This window comes from Manis pentadactyla, chromosome 3, assembly GCF_030020395.1.
Source record: "Manis pentadactyla isolate mManPen7 chromosome 3, mManPen7.hap1, whole genome shotgun sequence".
Classification (NCBI taxonomy): domain Eukaryota; kingdom Metazoa; phylum Chordata; class Mammalia; order Pholidota; family Manidae; genus Manis; species Manis pentadactyla.
Genome location: NC_080021.1, coordinates 13,637,359 through 13,659,477, shown reverse-complemented (window position 1 = coordinate 13,659,477; position 22,119 = coordinate 13,637,359). Strand labels below are relative to the sequence as shown.

At 48.9% G+C, this 22,119-nt stretch overlaps 1 long non-coding RNA gene across 13 annotated transcripts in view; it reads left to right on the top strand.

The window, feature by feature from the left end:
- Window positions 1-22,119, top strand: part of LOC118915071 (uncharacterized) — a 223,206-nt gene that overhangs the window by 51,728 nt on the left and 149,359 nt on the right. For 6 of the 13 annotated variants that reach the window (XR_008996154.1, XR_005025872.2, XR_008996147.1 and 3 more), the window contains one exon: window positions 14,034-14,388. This is a non-coding gene — a long non-coding RNA (uncharacterized LOC118915071). Of the gene's footprint in view, window positions 1-2,216; window positions 2,314-2,907; window positions 3,011-5,353; window positions 5,780-14,033; window positions 14,389-22,119 lie in introns of all 13 variants that reach the window. The other 7 variants (XR_008996149.1, XR_008996148.1, XR_005025868.2 and 4 more) reach the window with 4 other exon arrangements.

Sequence of the window (22,119 nt, the reverse complement as noted above, 5' to 3'; positions counted from 1 at the left end):
AGGCAGCTGTTCTAAGTCCTTTGCAAACGCTAACTCATTCATGTAATCCCATAGCCGTCCTTTGAGGTGGTGCTAAGACCAGAGGTTAGGTGACTTGCAGAGGTCGCAGGGCTGCGTACTGGTGAAGACCAGGCAGTATGTCCTCAGGTTCTGTGGCCTGCTCCTCACTGTAAAGGAGAAAATTAAAAGTGTTAATTTTACTACCCAGAAATAAACGCGCCTGGACTATTTCCAGTGGGCCACTCTCATGTGGGTATATAGAGAGCATTTCATTGTACTGATGTATGGTTATTTAATCAATTTGCCATCATGTAAATCAGTAACACTTTTTTAATGGTCCTGCATATCTCCTTTTGTATCTTGGTCCTCCTTTCAGCTGATATGTATCCTTTTTGTGCTACGTCTTTACTTTTGAAATGTTGACTAAACTTCTAGAATGACTTAAAATCCTCTAAAACACACCCATAGGCCCTGCTCTGTTCTCAGTGCACACACTGGTGTTAGGTGGTTGCTTCTGGTGGACTGGCATTGGTAGCAAGCAGCTAGGACCGGGTTGATGGCAGTGATGAGAGTGACGGGAGGCCGGGGCCCAGGTTCAGGACGGCGTCCAGTGAGTGAGTCAACAATATGGCACATTACATATTACAATTAATTATGTAAGCCATCATTAGTCACGAAGCTGACACTATTATTCTTTAATATTAAAATCACAGAATGATGCTAATGCTAATCAGGCATTAATTATTTAAGTCTCGTTACTCAGTATTAAGCTTTGTAGTGTTTGACTAACATCAGAAGTCAGGGGCATAAAGAAGATGTTAAGATGATGCCAACCATTTTCCTTTAGGATTTTCTCCTTCCTGTTTTCCTGAGAGCTTGAGGAAGGACCTGGTTGGTTGTATCATTCCGTGAACTGAAAGTTTAAGAATGTTCATCCCATTTTATTTTATAGTAGAAGGTCACAGTAGACAATGTGCTGGGCTGAGTAACATCCCCTTTGAATGTATGTGTGCTGGAACCTCAGAATGTGTCGTTATTCGGATATAGGGTCTTTGCAGATGTAATTAGTTGATATGTGAGATCTCACTGGATTAGGGTGGGCCCAAAATCCGAGGACTGGTGTCCTTAGCAGAGAGAACACAGGACAGAAAGATGGGGAAATGCTGTCCGGAGAGACAGGAAAACAGCCATGTGGCAGCGGAGGTGGAGACTGGAGGGATGCAGCTATGAGGCAAAGGCCTCGATTACAGGGAGCCTCCGGCATCATGGAAGGCACCAGCGCAGGCCACAGGCCTTCCAGGGGAAGAAGGTTGGGGAGAGAGCAAGCCTGCTCCCCCGCCTTGTAAGCAGAGACGCTCTGTAAATATTTGCCGAATGGAAGGAAGATGAAGTATGCTATGAAACGGGTGATTTTGTTCTGCATTCCCTGGCTGAGGCTCTTGGGCACTCTGCACATGTCTAGACAAACATCCTCTTCAGCTAGAGGAACCTCCTTCTCCCACACACTAGCTGTGTGACCCTGAGAAAGCTGCTTAATGTCCCTGGACCTCAGTGGCCTCAAAAAGTGTGAAACTGTCCTGGGTCGTGATGATTAAACTGGACGATGCACATAGAACCCCCCTGCATGACTGATGCCCCGAGAATGTTAGCACTTACTGTTACTGTTTGCCAGAGATGGAAGTGGTATTGCTGTGGACGTCCTGTTTCCTATTTACCCTGTAGCTGCCACAGTCAGGTCCCCCTCCTGTCTCCTCCTCCTCCTCCTCAGTCCAGGGACTGGAAAGGGCAGGAGGCCCACAGGGTGTGATGCTGTATCAATTCCTGTCCTCTTAGACCATCTTCCAGATCACCATGTAAGTGGGTTGAGCAACCGTGCCTCTTCTGCCTCCTCTGCAAGGAAAAAAATAAAGACGGTGACAGCAAAGCAGAAATACGAAGTGCAGAAGAAGGGTACAACTAGATGGGGGCTCCCCCAGGGCACACCAGGAGTGGGTGCTGGGAAGTGACACTCCATAGCAGGCAGTGCCCATCTACCTATTGGCCTAGTGACAACCCTCTGCTGATTGCAAGCCCAGGATGCTCCCGGGGAGGGCAAATGTCAGGATAAACATGGGGTATGAAAACTTATATACTCAAATGAACATTAAGGAGAAGAGGGAAATTTCACCCCCTTCCCCACTCCCAGTGTCTCACCACCCCTTTCTTTATTCACACAGATCACTGGGGTGAAGAAGTTTTGAGGAGCATTGAAATTTAGCCCCTACCATCTGTGCAACCACTGTGTCACAGCTTAGGGAGTCTGGCCTCAGAAAGGTGATTTTTGTTCTCTGGCACTTTCCCAGAGCTGGGGAGGAACCTGTATATGCCCTTGTCCCTGTGCCCTTGTTCCCTCCCAGCCCTGGTTCATGAGTTCATGGGGCTGGTGGCAGAGTCAGGTGGATTCAGGTGAGCTGTGCCTGGGCTGCCTGGGGCTTCACGGAGGTTTGGCTGATGTCTGCGAAGCTAACTGGGTCTCTGTTGGCAAGTCTTTGAGGGGCCCGATGTGCAGACTCCTGGTGCCTAGGGTCCCTGAGCTTGATCTGTCCCTAGGCCAGAGTCCCTTAGAATCAGGTACACTGTATGACTATCCCTGGGTATGGGCAGGACATGTGTCCTGCAAAGGAAAGATTAGGATACAGCTCTTCCATCTTCTGGACCTACAGCCAGGAACTGTTCTGGCATCCAGTGAAGAGTGTCTGCAGATTCTAGCCAGATGCTGATTCAAAACAAAACCAAGTGAAGGATCTATACATTTTTTCCCTGACTATTGAAAATATAAGCTTATTGAAAAATAACCTCAACCACTACAGAAGTGTAAAAAGTAGAAAAGTGACCTTTTTGTATAATGTCATCCCTGTCCTTTGACAGAGACCGTCAATGGAAGGAGTCAGAAAACCCTAGCTTGGAATCCCAACTTGACCACTTCCGTTTCTAAAGGTCTCACATGAGGGGAATGTCCTGCCACCCCCAGGTACTGTCATGAGAGTTATGGGAGATGTCTGATGCAGTGTGTGCAAGCTGTCACTGGTCCTTTGTCCCCATTCCTGCCTCTTGCTTCTGATCTTCTAGGCATCCAGACATGTGAGAGCAAAGTGCCTGGAAAAGCCGGTCTCTGCTGGCTGCAGGACTGAGTGGCCATCTGCTCCCAGCTGTGCTCTCTCCCTAGCCTCGCTCTCTGCTCTCCCCAGCCTTGCCCTCTCCTTGCCTGCTGGTGCTGGCCAACTCCTGCCTTCCTGCTCAGGTTAGGCAAGGACATAGAGCTGCAGGTGTCCAACATGGAGCACCTGTGGTGTCCCAAGATCTGGCTCTGCCTCTGGCCTCCTGGTGTGTCCTCCCCAGGGTTCTAGAGAAAGTCTGGGCAAATTCAGACGGAAGACATGCTCCTCCTTGCAGGCTCTGCTCATGACACGCACCCTGTTTCCCTTCCACTCATTCACATGCTCAGTGAGCACTACTGGGTTTAGTGGCACCTTGAATTAACTGAAGGATGGTGCTTTCTCCTCCTTAACTAATTTGGAAAATGAATAGAAAGGAGACCCCTTTTAATTTCTGGGAGCATGGGGAATATGTTGATCATTCTGGTACACTCTTGGCTGCTGAGAAATGATCATGGTTAACTTTTATGATTGGGCTGCAGGGGGATAGTAATAACAAATATTTATTGAGTGCTCTCTGTGTGTGAAGCGCCCACTGTGCACTGTGCGTGGGTTATCTCATTGTGTCCTCCCAGCAGCCCTGTGGTGTGAGAGTTGTCAATTTCTGAGGTGGAAGGCAAAGCATCAAAACGCTATAAGGCTCCTGGTGTACATGGAGTAATGTGATACAGTGAGTAACAGAGGCAGGATGCACATGGGCTGTTTGACCCCAGAGCCTGGAACTGCAGAGGGGATAGTCCCTTCTAGAAGCTTTGTGACTCTCTCTTTGTTCCATGCCTTCCATGAACTGGTGATTCAGCCTCGTTCAGTCTTCCTTTGGAATCTTTCTTCCATCTCTCCATTAAAAATAGTGTCATTCTGGCCAAGCCCAGTGACCATCACAGGTATGCAGTACGTGTCCAGTGACGAATATCCAGTGTGAACATGAGCTGAGCACCTGTCAGCTACCAAGCAGTGGCAGGACTGGGCTCTGGGAGGCGCAGAACTTAAAGGTGATGTGGTTGCTATCCCCAAGCTGCTCACCCACACTTTGTAAAGGAGAAAGCTCAGGGCTGTATACAGTGATGACCGTTCAGTGTGGGGCTGGGAATATGGAGAGAGTAAAGCCTTTCAGAATGTCCCAGTTCTGCATATTGAGTTGCCAGAGAGGAGGACAGGCTTGGGTCCTGAAATCCGTAAGGTGTCTGCCATCCTGCTGGGGTGGTACTGAGCAAGGGGCAGTGGTGAATTCAGGCAGAGTCATAAGGGGTGGATGAGAGGTTGGGGAAGGCTGCACAGAGGAGGCAAAGGGCTTTGCAGTGTGAGTAGAAGTTCACTAAGAGGGCTGAATATGGAGGGATAGTGGGAGCAGAGGCACAGAAGAGGGTCAGTGAGAGGCTCAGAAGAGGGGCATTGTCCTGTGCAGGCAGAGCACAGGGGTGGCTGTAGCTGAAGGTGAAAGTTTAAGAGTTTGTGTGTTGGAACCTCTGTCCTAGTATCTTCCCACCACCTGTGTTGTTGTTATTGCACTTTTTGCACCTGTATCAATGGCCTAGGACAGGCACCTACCTGGCTGGGGTATTGACAGATTGAGGTGTATGCACCTCCGACCTAATAGGCACTCCACAAACATTAGCTTGTAGACATTACCTTCAGTCTGATGGGGAAGTGGTTGGCTGTAACCCTGCAGGTTTGAGATGGAGGAGGGACGCCCGGAGGTGTCCTGTGACCTGTTCTTCCCCGAAGGGAGGTCTCTGTGCTCATGGCTTATGCTGACGTGCTGTTGTGTTCTTACTATGTGTTTCCTTAGATGTGTGTTTATAGCAGAGGAAGCGGGAAGTGATGAGATTGTGTTGTGAGTTTTCCCGAGTTTTGGTGAATTTTTGAGTTGTAGTCAACTATCATCAGCTTGGACAGTCACATACCAGCCCCCGTTGCTGTGCGAGAGCTGCTTCTCCTCCTGATGTTATGACGTGTGGGAGCGGGGGTGTCCTGAGGCGGCTCGGGAGCTCTCAGAAGGACTCGGAACGCGAGTAATCCATGCTCAGTTATCTATTTTCCTTGTCTTTTTTCTCTTCCTTTCTTCCCCTCTAAACCACCAAACCACTCCACATTTTCAGAATGTAGAGTTAATTCCTTTCTTTTCTTTTCTTTTCTTTTCTTTTTTAACCTGTTCTAAGATGAAGATCCAAGTGTGCTGCCTCAGGAAAGCCACCCTGGCAAGCCCCAGCTGTTCATCTGGAAAATGCATCTTGCAACCGCTTTCGAGGGGTGAATGAGAGACCATGTGCGACCTGCACAGGCTGGAACAGAAGGGGCTCAGCGAGGGCAGCGTGCGCCCCTCTCCGCCCTCCCAGCTACAGCTGCTGTCAAAACTTCATGCTGGAAAGAGAGCAGTTAACCCCAAGGAAGAGGGTTTCTCCAGGGTGTTCTGCGCCATCCCTGTGTCACTGTGACCAGGGGCCTGTGCAGGAGGTCCCACCCCAGGCCTACTGACCAGCCCTGTGGGGGTAGACCTTGGGGACCTGTGTTGGAACAAGCCTCCCATGAGCTTGTTGCATAAGGGTCCCCAACCCAGGGCTCTTTCTGGACTACTGTTCTCACAGGTGTCTAATGAGTTTGAATTTTTGCTGCTTGTTTTTAAATTTATTTTTCACTTTTCCCCCTTCCTTTTCTTCTTTTCCTTTTGTCCCGAGATAATGTTTATGTTGCTCATGCTCCCTTTGTCTCCTGTCCCCACACGCGGATGGGCTGGGACCTAAGCGGGGTTTGCCCTCTGTGCAGGGGGGCAGGAGGACGGGAGGAGGGTGTGGGCCGCCGTGCTTCCCCACTCCCCTGGCTGGAGGTCTTGAGCAGCTCCTCAGCAGGAGCGCACGGGTGACAGCACAGCAGCCGGGCCTCTCTGTGCCTCGCTGTAGACCCTCGGAGTTCTGTCCTGCCATCTCTTCCTCCACCCTGCGCCTCCACTTTGGATCACCCCGTGTCCTGTGGACAGGACAGGTCGCTGCCAGAGTTTACTTAGTGCACTATGCCTGTGTGACTTGAAGTAAGGATCTGTTTCCGTGAAAGTCAGAAGTGCATTCCAGAGTCACAAGCGTGACCTCCCCGGAAGCCCAGCTAATCCTGGTGTTAAAGAGGAATTGCAACAAAGGTGGAGGTTATAGGATGTGTGGGGTTGTGGGTTGTGGGGATGGTTGCCTCATGGGAAGCTCTGTCTTGAGGAAATGAGCTCATGCCCAGGAAGCCATACCCCCCAGCCCCCGGGAATGGGGAGTTCTGGGTGCTCAGAATGGAGGCCAGCTCCCTAAGCGAGGCAGGGTTTGGGGCGATGATGGACTTGCAGTCTGGGGTCCCGGGTACCCTTCCACCCCCTGCTGGCTGCATGACCTCGGGCAGTTGTCTGCTTTCCCCATTCTGTAGTTCCTGTCATTTCAGGAAGAGACCTGTCTTAGGCACTGGGAGCGTTAATGGGGATTAGATGGGGGAATTCAAAGGGGCCTCTTCTGGGACTGGCAGTTAACAAATGCTGTCTGTCATCTTCTTTCTTATTTTGAGTGTCACTCCCTAACCCTACCCCTACCCCAAGCATCTTTTTCCTTCTTCCCAACTTACTTACCTGTCAGGGTCCATGTGATCCATCCGTGTGGAGTTCCCCAAGGCCCTGGAGTGCATCGCCTAGGTTGTTGGCTTAGTCCTTAAATGGGCTGTTTCTTGTTGCCCCGTGTCTTTAATGAGATTGGCAGCTCTTTGCAGGCAGGGACCCTGTGAGATCTGGAGTCTCCTTCAAAGTTGCTCTCCTGGGGAACGTGCATGCCCTAGAACTTCTCTATCCTGTGTCTTCAAGGCTGTCCTGTAGAGAGCTGTCCCTGTGAGTCATTGATGGCTCAGTTCCATGGCACTTTGCCCACGTTGTCATGGGGACGATTGACATTTGGGTCTTTGCTGACCTTTCCCTGAGGGGTTTTGTGGACAGAGGCAAACAAAAGAGAATGCAAAATGGAAAACAACCAAAAAACCCACCCCAAATCCAAACTTTGAAGGTTTTTCATTTGTAGAGGGAAAGTATTCATAACTTTTCCTCGATTATTTCAGTGTTTTAATTTTTCCCCCTAACTCTGCAGGCAGGACCCACTTTTTAGATATGAGTGTAGATTCAGAGAACTGAAGCTCAAGGTTCCACAGGTGTTCAGTAAGCACTGGAGCTGAAATTCTCATCCTAGTCTGTTCATTTTTCAGTCGCTGGTCATCACTTGGCATGGCAGGGCACCCCTCCCTCTTCCCCCCGCCCTGACTTCTGTCTGTCTGTCTGTCTGCCTGCCTCTTTTTCTCTTTCTTAAAATTGTTATTACTGTATCTCTGGCCTGGTCTAGTTAATGAAACAGAAGATGACTGAAGTAATCCCAGGGGTCAGTTATTAGGACAGTTGTATCCCCATAAGAGCTGGGCCTCAGTCCTCGTGGGTCAGTAGGACAGTTTGTGAGAAGTGCTGCATTCTGCCTGGGCACCACTCCCAGCTCTCCAAGAGCATCTGTCCCCTCACCTGCAGGTGGGGGATGTGGTCAGGGGTCAGCTGCTCTGGGGAGACCCCCCTCCCCGCTGCTGCCCCTTTGGCCCTGAGCCTGGTGGCAGTGGTGTCATGGCTGCAGGCCACAGCTGGACACTCTGATGAGGAGCCATCTGGAGAGGCGTGTCGCGGGCTATGTGAGAGATTTACTGTTGGAAAAAGAGCAAGACTGGGGGTCCACTGACAAGTCACTGACTTGGGGCCATTCTGGTCAGTTCCTGGTGATGATATTGTGGTGTTTTGGGAGTCTCTGTTCATTGCACTTTCCAGTGACCAAGCTCCTGCCCTCCCCATCTCTGTCTTCCAGAACCTTCTTATCCTATCATGCTGCCCACCACGTAGTCCTTCTAAGGCAGGACCATCTAGTGGCTAAGCTGAAAGGCTCCGGAGGCATTTCTGAGCTGCGTCTCTGGTCCCCTGTGCCGTTCTGGGCCTACAGCTTGCTCTGCTCTGTGTCCTCGTTTGAGAATGAGTTAAGGGGTTGCGGTGGCTGAGGGGGAAAAAGAGGCACAGAATCTCAATTATAACATAAGTTAGTCACAGAGATGAAAGTGCAGCATGGAGAATATAGTCACTGGTGCTGTAACCTCTTTCTATGTTGACAGATAATAACTGCACGAGTTGGGGTGAGGATTTAATAATGTGCGTAACTATTGAATCACCATGTTGTATACTTGAAATCAATGTAATATTGTATATCAACTGTACTTAAGTCAAAAGAAGAAATACAAAAAGAAAATGAGTTCATCTCACAGTATTGTTGTGGACTGCATGATGTAAACAGGGTACACTTCTAGAAAGAGGACTCGGGGGCCGTGGTCATTCCTGCTCTGCCACCTCTGGTCACGCCATGCTGCCTTCCAACGTCGACCTCCACATACGCCTAAGGAGTGCTTCCTTTCCCAGGTGCTGTGTTCCCAGCCCACCCTTCTCATCCTCTTTCTGCATCTGTCAGGTCTTAGCTGGGTGGCCTTGGGCAAATCACTTCACCTCTCTGGGCCTTGTTTCTCGGCTGGTCAGTGTGGGAATTGAACCAGCGTGTTCCAGGGTTTCTTGTTCTCTGACATGCTGGAGCCTCTCACATTCAGCCCTGGCTCCCACCACCCCACCATGAAAACCTGGACATCATCAGATGTCCCCCATCAGGGGACATACACTGTCTGCTTGTTCTCATCTCTGGGTCTCTGAGAGCCGAAAGCTCTTTGAAGGCAGGGTCCTCTTGACTGATGGGATTTCCAGCTTCTAGCTCCGTGCCTGACATTGTTAGTCCTCGATATGGAACTAGGACTAATCACTCAGTATTCCAGGCAACATTTATCGAGCACCTGTTGAGTTCCCAAGTACGGTGCAGGACGTCTGAAGCCTGGCTGAACCCAAATGTCAGTGTTTTTAAAGAATGGCTCTAATCAATGTACCTCACAGAGCTGAAATCAGGAACCCACTACATAATGCAGGTGAAGGCCACTGAAGGGCTCACTGTGTGTGGGCCACCCGGCCCCCTCCTGTGTAAGCCCACAAGGTCTGGCACAGTGCAGAGGATCATCAAACTCCTGCGTTAGTGAGCAGGACTGGCTTTCGTTTGCATCTCCCAAGCCTAGCCGGTAGGAGTAGCAATGATACTGGCTGTTCCGGTTGCTGAGTGTGATGCCGATGACCTGCACGGTGGTGCACCTGCTGTGGGCAGGTGTGTGTGCAGAGCACTTTATACACAGACTGTCATCCATGTATGAACCCCAGAGGACATGCATTTCGATTCCTTGTTCTTACTAAACAGACAAGGAAACACTTCCAAACAGCTGAAGAGATGTGCCCATGGCAAACAACTGGCCACAGCATTTGGATTTGCACCCTGGTTTATTTGACCCCAAGCTCTCCCACCCCTCCGAATGAGGAATCAGGTGAGTGCAGGGGAAGCCCGAGGGGGAGCCTGTGCTGGAAGGCTTGGAAATTCCAGAGCAGCTGATTTGTGTCATTCTGGCACACGCTGGGGAGAAACTGAAACGAAGCAGGACAGCTGCCCCTTTCTCTGGCAACCCATCTCCTTGATTTATCTTCCCAGGTTACGGGGGGTCCCAGTGCACGGATATCACAGAGAAATAATGTGAGCACAGCCAGGGGAACGGCTGCCTCTCCCTTCACCAGAAAAAGATAAAGGAGACATTTCTTTTGTGGCATCAGTGTTATGAAAATCTTACCTCCCCAACCAGAGAGACAAAGTGAGGAGAGCTTAGATCGTGAGGGCCTCGCCACTGGCTTCTCACATCAGAGAGCTGCCTCCTCACCCCCATGGCTGCCCTCGTGCTGCTGCCAGGAGCATTCGGCGGTGCTGCAATCCACACGTGCTGACTCCTGCTCCTGCTGAAATTCACCACATGACTGACGGCTGCTGCAAGACAGTGCAAGAGAGAGGAAACACACAAGCAGAGTCCAGGAGGCACAGAGGCTGAGAGAAAGGATGCCACCCAGCCATGTGCACGCCAGGAGGTGCCCTCCGTGGCCTCCACTTCCTGCAATGTTTTTCACGTGGATGCCGAGGCCTGCTTGGCCTGGCTTCCCACCTCTGTGCTAACTACCCATCCACCAGTTGGTGCCAACCTACGATTCCTTGAGTCTTCTGGTTACCAGAGCATCCATCTGTGCATCCCACATTTGGGCGATGTTGGTGTACAAAGATGCTCTCGGTGTTGGGTAGGAAAATAGAGGCAATCTGTTTATCATATTTCTTGAAAATGTTCAGTACAGTGGGATTGGATGGTGGAAATACCTGGTGGGGGGGTTCAAGAAGGAAATGACAGCCCTAGAGGCAGAGGAGAGAGACTCAGCCTGGAGTGTGGGGCTCGAGCAGTATTTTCCTGTGGGCCAGTTCCCTGCCAGCTTCCGTGTCACCAGGCCAGGGCATGCTTATTTGCAGTCTTTCCCTGAGTGCTCTCTGGGGACAGGGTAAGCTGGAAGGCAGTGGAGCATGAAAATACAGAGCACAGGGAAACCTGGAAGGGGCTGATTCCCAAGCCTTAAAGGGGGTCCTGAACTCTTCAATATTCTAGCCACACAGTTGCACAGGAGAAATTAAAAAAAAAATGTTAACCAACTTCTTATTGAGCTAACATGCATAAACAAAGCACACGTAGTGTATGGACAGCTTGATAAATGTTCATAAGCCAAACATCTGTATAACCAGCAGCTGGATGAATAGAACACTAGCATTTTGGGAGCACTCGCCACCCCCTTTCCAGTTGTAACTGTCCCTCCTCCCTCCCCCAGGATAACCTTGTCCTGACTTCTAACAGCAGAGGTCAGTTTAGCCTGTTGATGTATTTAATATAAATAACAACATAATGCACTCCCTTGTGTCTGGCTCCTTTCATTCAAAATTATGTTGTTAGATGTATTCCTATGTTGCATGCAGTTGTAGATTATTCTCTATATTGTGTTATAATATTCCACTCTCTGTGTGTTTTTAAAACCCATTCTAGTGTTGAGGGTAGTTTGAGTAGCTTCCATTGTTTAGCTGTTACGGATGGTGCCACCTTCAATTATCCCAAGCCTATCAGTTGGTGAACATAGGTGTACATTTCTGTGAATTTACACCTAGGACTGGACCTGCTGGCTCACAGGGGCACATGTAGTTAGCCTTAGTAGATGGTGCAAAACCGTCTCCCAAAATGGTTGCCGGTCTTCAGGATGTGTGCCCGCCAGCTCGTATGAGAAGTCTAGTTTCACATCAAAGCCAATCCCTGATACTGTCTTTTTTACTTTGGCCAGTGCATTACAGGAAGAGCAAATGCCTTGAAAGGCATCACATAGCAGGGAAAGTGGAAATGCTCCCCGGGAGGCAGGCGTCACTGTTGGGTGATATTACACATCCTGCCTCGTGCCTCTGTGCCAGGTGGAGGCCTGGCGGGGCCACCTCCTCGGTCAGGGACCACTGCTTAGCGGCGGTAATACCCAACAGACCATGTAATAATGCTTCCCCAGGTGATGGGGGTTTAATGTACCCAACCCCAACTAAACAAACTTGGCTTCCAAGTTGCCTGTGGGCCTCTGTCAATATTTAACAAACTGTCCCCCGTTCTCTCCACTGCGTGAACTGGGGCTGGTACCACAGATCAGTGCCCCCCTGCCTTCTGTAAGCAGCCCCTCATAGCCCACAGGACTCCAGGCCTGACACCGTGGTGCCATGGCAGACCGTGGTGGGTGCTACAGGGCCTCGGGTGATGGAGGGCAAGTATGAGAGGCAGACCGCCCTGCAGGAGGCTCACCCGTTTGGCATGTGACATAATGGCTAATGGAGCTCTTCGTACGTATGTGCCCAGCTACATGCTAAGTGCCTACATTTATTATTTCATGTCAACCTTACAGCAGTTCTGTCAAGTAAGTAGATGTGATTTATCCCCATTTTACAGATGAGGATAAGAAGGGTTAAAAACATTTTTGCAGAGTAACAGAGCTAGTCAATTTGTTAGTTTGACTTTAAACTTTAATGTTCTAACCGGTATCCTGTATTTCTCTCTTAGGGCCTGGCATTTAGGCTCTTATGCTTCCTGTTGAATCCATCTTTCTCTTGGGTCTAAAGCTGTCACATGGGTTTAAATGGGATGAGAGATCTGACCCTGTGTACCCTGGTCCCTGCAGAATGCTTAAAACAGAGGATGGATGCCCTTTGGCTCAGTGGCTATGAATAATGGGTCCCCCAAAGTTGCCCATGTCCTAGTCCCCAGAACCTGTGACTGTGTGACCTTACATGTCAGAAGAGACTGCAGACAGGATCAAGGTTCAGGACCTGGAGTGGGAGAGCTTACCTTGGGTCATCTGGATGGGCCCAGCGTTAGCTCATGGCTCCTGAGAAGTGGAAGGGGAGACAGAAGGGTCATTCAGAGAAGGACGGTGGTGCAGGCAGGATCAGAAATGGCAGGATGCTGTATTGGAACATGGAGGGCAGGAGTCTGATGCCTAGGCATCCGAGTGCAGCCTTTAGAAGCTACAAAAAGCAAGGAAGTGGATACTGCTGGGGCCTTCAGGAGCAGCAGCCCTTGATTTTGGCTTAGTGTTCTGACCTCCAGAGTAGTGAGGTAATAACTTGATGTGGCTTTATTCCACTAGGTATTTGACAGGTTGTTATTGCAGCCATTTTTGCCATTGATGAGGACTGTTGCAGTGGTCAAACTCATGGGCTTTGGAGCCACATGGCTTGGTATCAAATCCCGGTTCTATGATCTTCCAGCTTGTGACCTTGGGAAAATTGCTTGACCTGTCTGGGCCTCAGGTTTCTCATCTCTGAAATTGGATAACAATAGTCTGTAACACATAGGGTTATGGTGAGGGTTAAATGAGGATTTTATATGTGTGAAATGCCTGATAGTAAGTTTTAGGTGCAGCTATTCTGGGTAGGCATCCCTTACTAGTAATGTGGTCAGGGCAGAGACTTGGGAGACAGACTGTTTGGCCTGAGATTTGGGTTATACTCTTATTCGCTTGGAGCAGGATAGTTGTCTGAACCACCGTTTCTTCATCAGGAACTTAGAGGCAGGAGTCCCAGGGTGGTTGAGAAATTCAGCAGTATGAGTAATAGGCACTCCTGAAAGGGTAGTTATTGTTATCACTGGGTGAGGGTGATTGTTGGACCTCAAGCCCTGTTCCTCGTGGCTCCATTTGTCCTGTTATCTTCATAGTTTAAGCACACTGGGTTGGGGAGACAGAGTAGCCTCATATAGCTAGCATAGTACTGGGTGCCTAGCAGGTACTCAATAATTGCTGAATGAATGGCTGAAAAAAGAACAGGCCCCAGGCCCTGCCCTGAAGAAGCTCACGGTGTGGGACAAGGCCTGGAGTGATGCCAGGGCTTTGCGGTTGTCTTTAAAAAGAAACAAAACAAAGAGTTACTTCCTACCAGCTGAACCCAAGCCCCCTCAGCTCAGGCCTGCAAGGGAGTTCAGGGCTGTGTGCCAGGCCTGGCCCTGCTGTTAACTCTCTGAGCCAGCCATCTACCTTTCCGGAACCTTCTCTGCTCATCTTTGTCATGGATGTTCCTCAGCCCCATCTGCCCTCCCAGGGTGGGAGCCCTAAGCAGTAGAAAGTTCCCCATCCGAGAGGTCTTTGGTGCCTGTGGGAGGTGACATGCCCCTGAAGACCCCAGTCTCCACCTCACCTCTCCGTGGGTCCCAGAGCTACAGGCACTGTTCTCAGCATTCTCCCCTGCATGTATTAGGGTCAAATAAATGTAAGGAAGAAGGGACAGCTGACGAGTGCTCTGGGTCTGTGATTTTAACAAGATCGATTTTTCTTCTTCTTGTCCGCAGGCCTGGTCTTGTGACCAGAAGGGAATTAGAACGATAACCCTCATGACCTGCACCTGCTAGCTGCATGGAGCTTCATTCAAGGATCTTCTGAGCCGTGGATTTACAGTGATATTCGGTTGCCTGGGGAATTACACCCACGGAAGCAATCTCTGGAATTACTCACACTTGGCCCATTTCTGGATGCTAATGGTGGTTGTAAGGAAAGCCCTGACTGAGTGCCTCGCGGATTTCTGCAGCCTGACGCCCATGGGGTCAGAGGACCGTGTCTTCTTGCAAGGGCAGAGATGTCTGTCCTCATCTCAAACCGGAATGTTTGTGGGTCTCTGCCAACTCCTTTGGGAGCTCCCTGTGAAATGTAAGGCCCGGTCCCTCCTTGTGCACATGTGTCTTGCATGTCTCTCAGGTGCTCATGTAGGCTTTAGGTGGTGCTGGCCTCACTGGTGGGAGAGGCCCCTGTGATGCGGCTGGTTCTCAAGAGGAGCTGGCATTTAATGAGCTCACTGTGTGTCTGCTTGGTGCTCGGTGCTTGGAGAGACAGATGGAAATTGGAAGCTATTTCCTGGGAGCCGCCATTGTCTCCTGAGCTGACATGTGTCACTGTGTCTGTCACCCTTTGCTGATTTTCCTGGTTCATGCGTCTGTCTGTCTACCAGACCTCGAGTGCCCTGAAAAGCCGGGTGCTTCCTCATGGCTGTGTCATGAAGCATGGCGCGGTGCTTGGCCCTCGTGTCTTTTCTGCAGAAAGTGCAAATAAGACTTGATTGTTAATGAATTCAGACTTGGAGAGTCAATAGGGAGGGTGCGCAGGAGAGGATAATTTCTTGGCTCTGTGCTTACAGCTTGAAACAAAGAGTTGCATGTCAGCAGGATGCCTGAGGGACCAGGGGTCTGGGTTTGAATCTGTGACCTCCACCTACTGTATGACCCAGAGCAAATGATGGCTGGATGTCTTTCCCTCTCTATTCAGTAGGGGTTATGGGGGGCTGTCCTGCACCAGGTTGGTGTCAGTGATCACAAAACAGACGTGCATGTGCTGACATCCAGCACTAGGCCTGTCACACAAAGTTGCTCATGGCTGAGAGGGTGGTGCTTGAGCCTTGAATGTCTTTCTGAGCAGAACCAGGTAGGCCATGCTGGACTTTGAACTGGGCACTGCTAGTCTGCGTGAACAGTTGATCAAAGATCACAGTCCCTGCATCCTGTGGGATGGCCAAGTGGCTGGTCAGCAGCCGGCAAAGGAAAGGAGCCTCGTGTCCGTGTGAGGGAGGGAGTAACTGGACTCAGATGTGGCCATGGAGGCCTGTGCTGGTTCTGCAGTTGACAGGCAGAAGGACTGGCCCCCGGGGCTGACTCACAGTTGTGAGGTTGGGGCTTTGAAGCCTGTCTACTCAGTGCTGGGCTGCCTGCAGGAGAGTGGCAGCTCCAACAGCCAGTGCCCCCGGTGTAGGTCACCTGGGGCCACCTGGCACTTGGCTGCCAGGACAGCACTGGGGGAGGGGCCTGAGGTTTGATCTTGACTGGGTTCCCAGTTCTGCTCATGCCCGGTGGCACTTTTCAGCAAGACATTCCCTGATGTCCTAATGGAAATAGTGTCCCTCTGTTTACTGTGGAATTCTCATCCGCAGTTCCTAGGTGTGTTATAATTTGGTATTCACTCATGCACGTTATCTGATTTGATGTGTTTCTCCTACACTGGCAAGTAACCTCTCTGAGGTCTGAAAACATGTTTCTCTTGCTCACAGGCTGAGCACACAGTAGGCATCCTATTTATTTCCCCTTAGTTGATCAGGTGATGACTCTTAGGAGTTTTCTTTTGATTTTCCTGTAAAGAGCAGACCAAAGGGAAATGCTTTCTTTTTGAGCATCTGTATAAACTTAATCAACTCCATAGTCCCACTGGTGGGTAGTGGTGTGTCCATTTTACAGGTGAGAACTTTGAGGCTTTGAGGGGCCAGGTAATTTGCCCAGGGTTCTTTATCGAAGAGAAGGCAGAGCGGGAAGCCAGGACCGGCCTGGTTTGATGCTGAACCAGCTGCAGGGTGAAGACTTCTCCTTCAAGGTCGTTGGAAGTGTGCATATGCGTGTTGTGAGTGCTGCCGGCTGTGGAATGCTCTGGGGTCCTTGGAACTGGGTGTCCTCTGTCCTCTGGGACAGGCTGATTTCGGTGAGGGCTCCCTCCCACACTGTGTGGAGGAGGCATGGGCTGTGCTGGGCCCTGGGGTGAAGCAGCCCCTGTGGAGCCCACACACCTGGGTGAGTGGGGATTTGCCACACAGTGTGGTGGGTGCTGAACTCGCGTGCCGCGGCCAAGCAGGGCTGGGAGAGGAATGGTTCAGGGGGCGGCTGTGGAGGGTTTGGGGAGACTTTGAGGTTGGGGCAGTTTGGCTGGGCTTGCGATAGTGAGCAGAACTGTCGTGGGGATGTGAGGAGCCTGGGGGACTGAGGCCCAGCACTGCCCCTCTGCATCAGGCCTCTGTACAGGCTCCCTTCTTGCCAACCCCCTCCCCCCGTGGCAGCTGCACTGGCACTTATCACATGACCCGCAGCCCTGCCTTTCCCCCTTTTATCTGTCGCTCCCCACAACAGCCCCGTTGTGGTGGTCTGGGTTATCTCCTGCTCCTGGGTGGGCTTGGCACCAGAAGACACAGAATGGCCAAGGTGAGAAATAGGACTCATGTTTCCCCTCCCTTTTGAGTCCCTGCCTCGTGCCTATGAGTTTGCACCCATGGATATTGATGTACTGATAAGTGTCATTTATTAAGGCTCATTCTGTGCCAGGCACATGGCAGATACTATTCTGTCCCAGCCCCAGATGAAGGTGCTATTGTTATGTTTGGATTTACCCTAGGAGTAACTGGAGCACGGAGAGGCAAAGCAGGCCCCTGTGGTCGTTGGGCAGGATTTGAATACATTTCTCTCTGACTCCAAAGCTGCTGGACCACACTGCGTGGAGCTGTGAGACACAATTTCTACTCCCTTCTTGGTCTCTCAGATCACCTCCCTTCTCTGGCCCTTTGCGCCCTCATGGTGGGGACACATCTGATGATTAGAAGCTTTTTCTTCTAAGCTGGACTACCTGAGAGTTAAGGAGCACTCTCCACTTCCTCTGAGATGACAGGCGGGACCATGATGCTGCTGGTGGCCCTGGTCCTGGTCCTGGTGCTGGGACCAGACCTAGTGACCACTGGGCTCATCACCTAAATGGCGGGCAGTGCTGCGGGGGTTGGTCCTGATGCTAGGGCTGGTCCTCTTGCTGGTGCTGGTGATGTTGGTGCTGGTCCTAATCCTAGTATCAGTCCTGGTGCCAGTGGTCCTGACCTGGGTACTGGAGTTACTGATTCTGATCTGGGTGCTGGTGTAGGTGCTCCTGGTCCTAGTCTGGGCACTGGTGTAGGTGCTCCTGGTCCTGGTCCTGGTCTGGGTGCTTATGTAGGTGCTCCTGTTCCTGGTCCAGGTGCTGGTGTAGGTGTTCCTGATCCTGATCCTGGTGCTGATTTAGGTGTTCCTGATCTTGATCCTGGTGCTGGTGTAGGTGCTCCTGGTCCTGATCCTGGTGCTGGGGTTGCTATTTCTTTCTGAGTCCAAGTTGGTTCCAGCAGATCGTTCTTTGCGACTGCATGGGCAGTTTGCCTTTCTGCTTATAGCACCCGAGCTTGGCCTAATCGCATCTCAGTTGGCCCTTAGTTAGCTGCTTGGAGGAACTCATTTCTTTTTGAGCCCTGTTACCCCCAGACTCTTTCTACCTAGCAGCGGGGCAGGCTCAACCTGTGTTACTTACTTCCATATTACTCGTGGTGGCTGCCAGCACATACTCTAGTCTGGGGCCTGGGGGCACAGCATTGCCCTCCCACCTACACAGACACTCAGCCAGCATTCCCAGGTGGCTTATTGCTCTGGACTTGGGCACTGATGGGGGTGCCTGTACCCTGGGGTAACAGGCTCACTATGAGAAGGGCTATTTCTCATTCTCTAGGCTGAGTCTGGAGACCAGGGGTTCTCAATGAACAGCCATGAGGTTGTTTAATGGCTGGTGTTCACGAACACCTGGAATGTTAACCTTTCAACTTGGAGTGGTTGCTGTGCCCCGCCCTCCTCCCCCCCAATGCCTTTTACATTTGAAGAAACTGAGATTGAGAGAGATTCAGAAAGCTGCCAAACTTATCCCTGGAGAGAGGAGAGAAGCTGGCTGTGTACTCCGATTTGTCAGTGTTCAGCCTCCCTACCCCTGCTTGGCCTGTGGTTCTCACCAAGTGTGATAAGGTGTGCAAGATGATTTTAAGTTATAGAGGGGCAAGCATTTTTTTTTTTTTGGAAGTTTTATATTTGCTTTAAATTAGAAAGGACCACAACTGACAATAAGATCTGCTGTTTTGCCTTAGGATGTAGATATTTAAGTAAAAGAAGGTCAGTTTTGCAAAACTATTAAGGTAACAAGAAGTAGATGTAATCCTCCTAAAGAGGGTGAAATTTGGAGCTCAGGCCTCACTTTGATGTGTGGCACTTTGGCTGTTTGGCTCTGGCCACATTGCTGGAGACAGAGTATGTTGCAGCCTGTGATCTCAGTAGCTCTGTGTCCTGCTTCATGTCCACTGTGTCATTTGGTCCATGATGATGCTCCTGAAGTCCAAAAGATTCATGATGAAATAATCACACAGCTCAGTCTGAAGCTAGATTGAAACCAAAAAGAATCTCAGAACGATAGCGCTTTATAACCCTGTTTTCTGCTGGAATTCATTGAGGCTACTGATCTCGGCCCTGCCAACTCTATTATATTTATTGAGCACCCAAAGTTTTGCATTCAATCCCTGTTCAGGCATACCTCGGAGATGCTGCAGGCTCAGTGCAGACCACCATGATAAAGAGAGTATCACAATAAAATGAGTCAAACGAATTTTTTGTTTTCCCAGTGCATGTAAAAGTTATGTTTACACTATATTATAGCCTATTCAGTGTACATTAGTATTATGTCTAAACAACGTACATACCTTAATTTAAAAATACTTTATTGCTAAAAACTGCTGTCATCTGAGCTCTCAGTGAGTTGTGATCTTCTTGCTGGTGGAGGGTCTTGCCTTGATGTTGGTGGCTGCTGACTAGTCGGGATGGTGGTTGCTGAAGGTTGGGGTGGCTGTGGCTATTTCTTTAAATGATACAAAATGAAGTTTGCCATACTGATGGACTCTTTCTTTCATGAGTGATTCCTCTGTAACATGTGCTGCTGTTTGATAGCGTTTTACCCACAGGAGAACGTCTTTCAAAATTGGAGTCAATGCTCTCAAACCCTGCCACTGTTTTATCAACTAAGTTTATGGAATATTCTAAATCCTTTGTTGTCATTTCAACAGTTTTCACAGAATGTTCACCAGAATTAGATACCATCTCAAGAAACCACTCTCTGTGCTCACCTCATCTGTTGAAGTTTAATCATGAGATTGTACCAATTCAGTTACACCTTCAGGCTCCACTTCTGATTCTAGTTCTGTTGCTGTTTCGACATCTGCAGTGACTTCCTCCACCGAAGTCTTGAACCCCTCAAAGTCATCCATGAGGGCTGGAATCAACTTCTTCCAAACTCCTATCGAGGTTGATATTTTGACTTCTTTCCCATGAATCATACATGTCTTAATGGAATCTAGAATGGTGAATCCTTTCCGTAAGGTTTTCAGTTGACTTGGCCCAGATTGTTCAGAGGAATCACACTCTCTATGGCAACTCTAGGTTGATAAAATGCATTTCTTAAATAAGACTTGAAATTACTCCTTGATCCATGGGCTGCAGAATGGATACTGTTAGCAGGCATGAAAACAACATTAATCTTACAGTGTATCTCCATCAGAGCTCTGGGGGAATCATGTGTACTGTCAATGAGCACTAATATTTTGAAAGGAATCTTTTTTCTTAGCAGTAGGTCTCAACAGTGGACTTAAAATATTCAGTAAACCATGTTGTAAACAGATGTACTGTCATCCAGGCCTTTTCATTCCATTTATAGAGCACAAGCTGAGTAAATTTAGCATAATTCTTAAGGGCCCTAGGATTATCAGATGGTAAATGAACGCTGGCTTCATCTTAAAGTTACCAGCTGCCTTAGCCCCTAATGAGAGTCAGCCTGTCCTTTGAAGCTTTGCAGCCAGGCACTGACTTCTCCTTACATATGAAAGTCCTAGGTGGCATCTTCTCCCAACAGAAAGCTGTTGCAACTACATTGCAAATCTGCTATTTAGTGTGGCCACTTTCATGAATCATCTTAGCAAGATCTTCTGAATGACTTGCTGCTTCACCTACACTTTTATGTTGTGGAGACACTTCTTTCCTTAAACCCCCTGGACCAGCCTCTGCTAGCTTCACACTTTCCTTCTGCAGCTTCCTCACCTCTCTCAGCCTTCACGGAATGGAAGAGAGTTATGACCTTGTTCTGGATTGAGTTTTGGCTTAAGGGCATGTTGTGGCTGGTTTGATCCTCCATCCAGATCACCGAAACCTTCTCTGTATCAGCAATAGACTGTTTCATTTTATCATTCCTGTGTTCTCTGAAGTAGCACTTTCAATTTCCTTCAAGAACTTTTCCTTTTCATTCACAAGGCTAACTTTTCAGCCCAAGAGGCCTAGCTTTCTGCCTGTCTTAGCAGTTGACATTCTTTCCTCACTAAGCCTAATCATTGCTAGCTTTTGATTTAAAGTGAGAGATATGTGCCCCTTCTTTTCATCTGAGCACGTAGAGGCCATTGTACAGTTATTCACTGGCCTGATTTCAATATTGTTCTATCTCAGGGAATAGGGAGACCCAAGGACAGGGAGACAGTTGGGGAACAGCTGGTCGGTGGGGCAGTCAGAACACACACATTTATTAATCAAATTCACTGTCTTCTAGCAGCAGGGTTTGTGGCACTGCAAAACAATTACAATGGTAACATCAAATATCACTGATCACAGATCACCATAGCAAATATAGTTGTAATGAAAACGTTTAAAATATAGCAAGAATTACCAAAATGTGACACAGAGACACAAAAATGAGCAAATGCTGCTGGAAAAATAGTGCTGATAGACTTGCTGAATGCCAGGTTGTCACAAACCTTCAATTTGTAGAAAACACAGTGTCTGTGAAGTGCAATAAAGCGAAGCCCAATAAAACGAGGTATGCCTGTATTACTCTCTGTGACTGAATTAGGAAATAGTAAATATTCCCACTATGCATTGAATTGATGACTAATTCACTCATTTTCCCATTCATTTCTCCTCAGTAAGTAGGGGATAATATTACCTACCCCATGGGTTCATTGTGAGAATTTCATGAGAGAACATACTGAAGGGCTTAAATCAGTGCTTGACGTGTAATAAGCACTCAGGGAATATTAACTATTTTTAAGTAAAATGTTAAAATGGAACTAGAAGATGAAAACATATAGGCACGAAGAATTAAAGAACACTGAATATGAGTGAGTTACTAAAATTTAACATTAAGTTTAGCTCTGATTTCCTAGTTAGCACAGTGCACTATGTGTGGGTTATATTTGTGTCTAAATGAAGGACTGGTGAACTTTTTCTATAGAGCCCATAGTGAATATTTTTGGCTTTGTTCTGTCACACCTCATTGGTTCTGCTTTTGTATCTGGAAAACAGCCATAGCCAATATGTATCATGGGTGTGGCCGTGTTCCAGTAAACTTTATTCATAAGAATTGGCAGCTGGTCCCTATGCTGTAGTTTGACCCCTGGTCTAAATGAAGGAAATCTATTTGTATTTAAAAGAGAGAAACTTCTCCTGGATCATAAACACTGAAAAAAATTTATTATAAGGTGGAGTCTTATGTGAGCTTGTTAGTTAAGCAGTGTATGGACAGTGCTTTCATCAGGGTTTTATGGAAAATAAAGAAGACTTTCCCACTGTGAGTTCTCTTACCGTGTATGTAGCCAACATATATTGAGGGCTTACTGTGTCCTGGCCACTGATGTTGACCCGTAATGAAACTTAAAGGCACATGCATTTTGTCGGGGGTGCTGCATTAGCTAGGGGGTCATCTTGATGATTTTATTGGGTCAGTTTAGAGTGTTTTCAGTGTTAGGTGAATTGTGCTGTCCCTGAA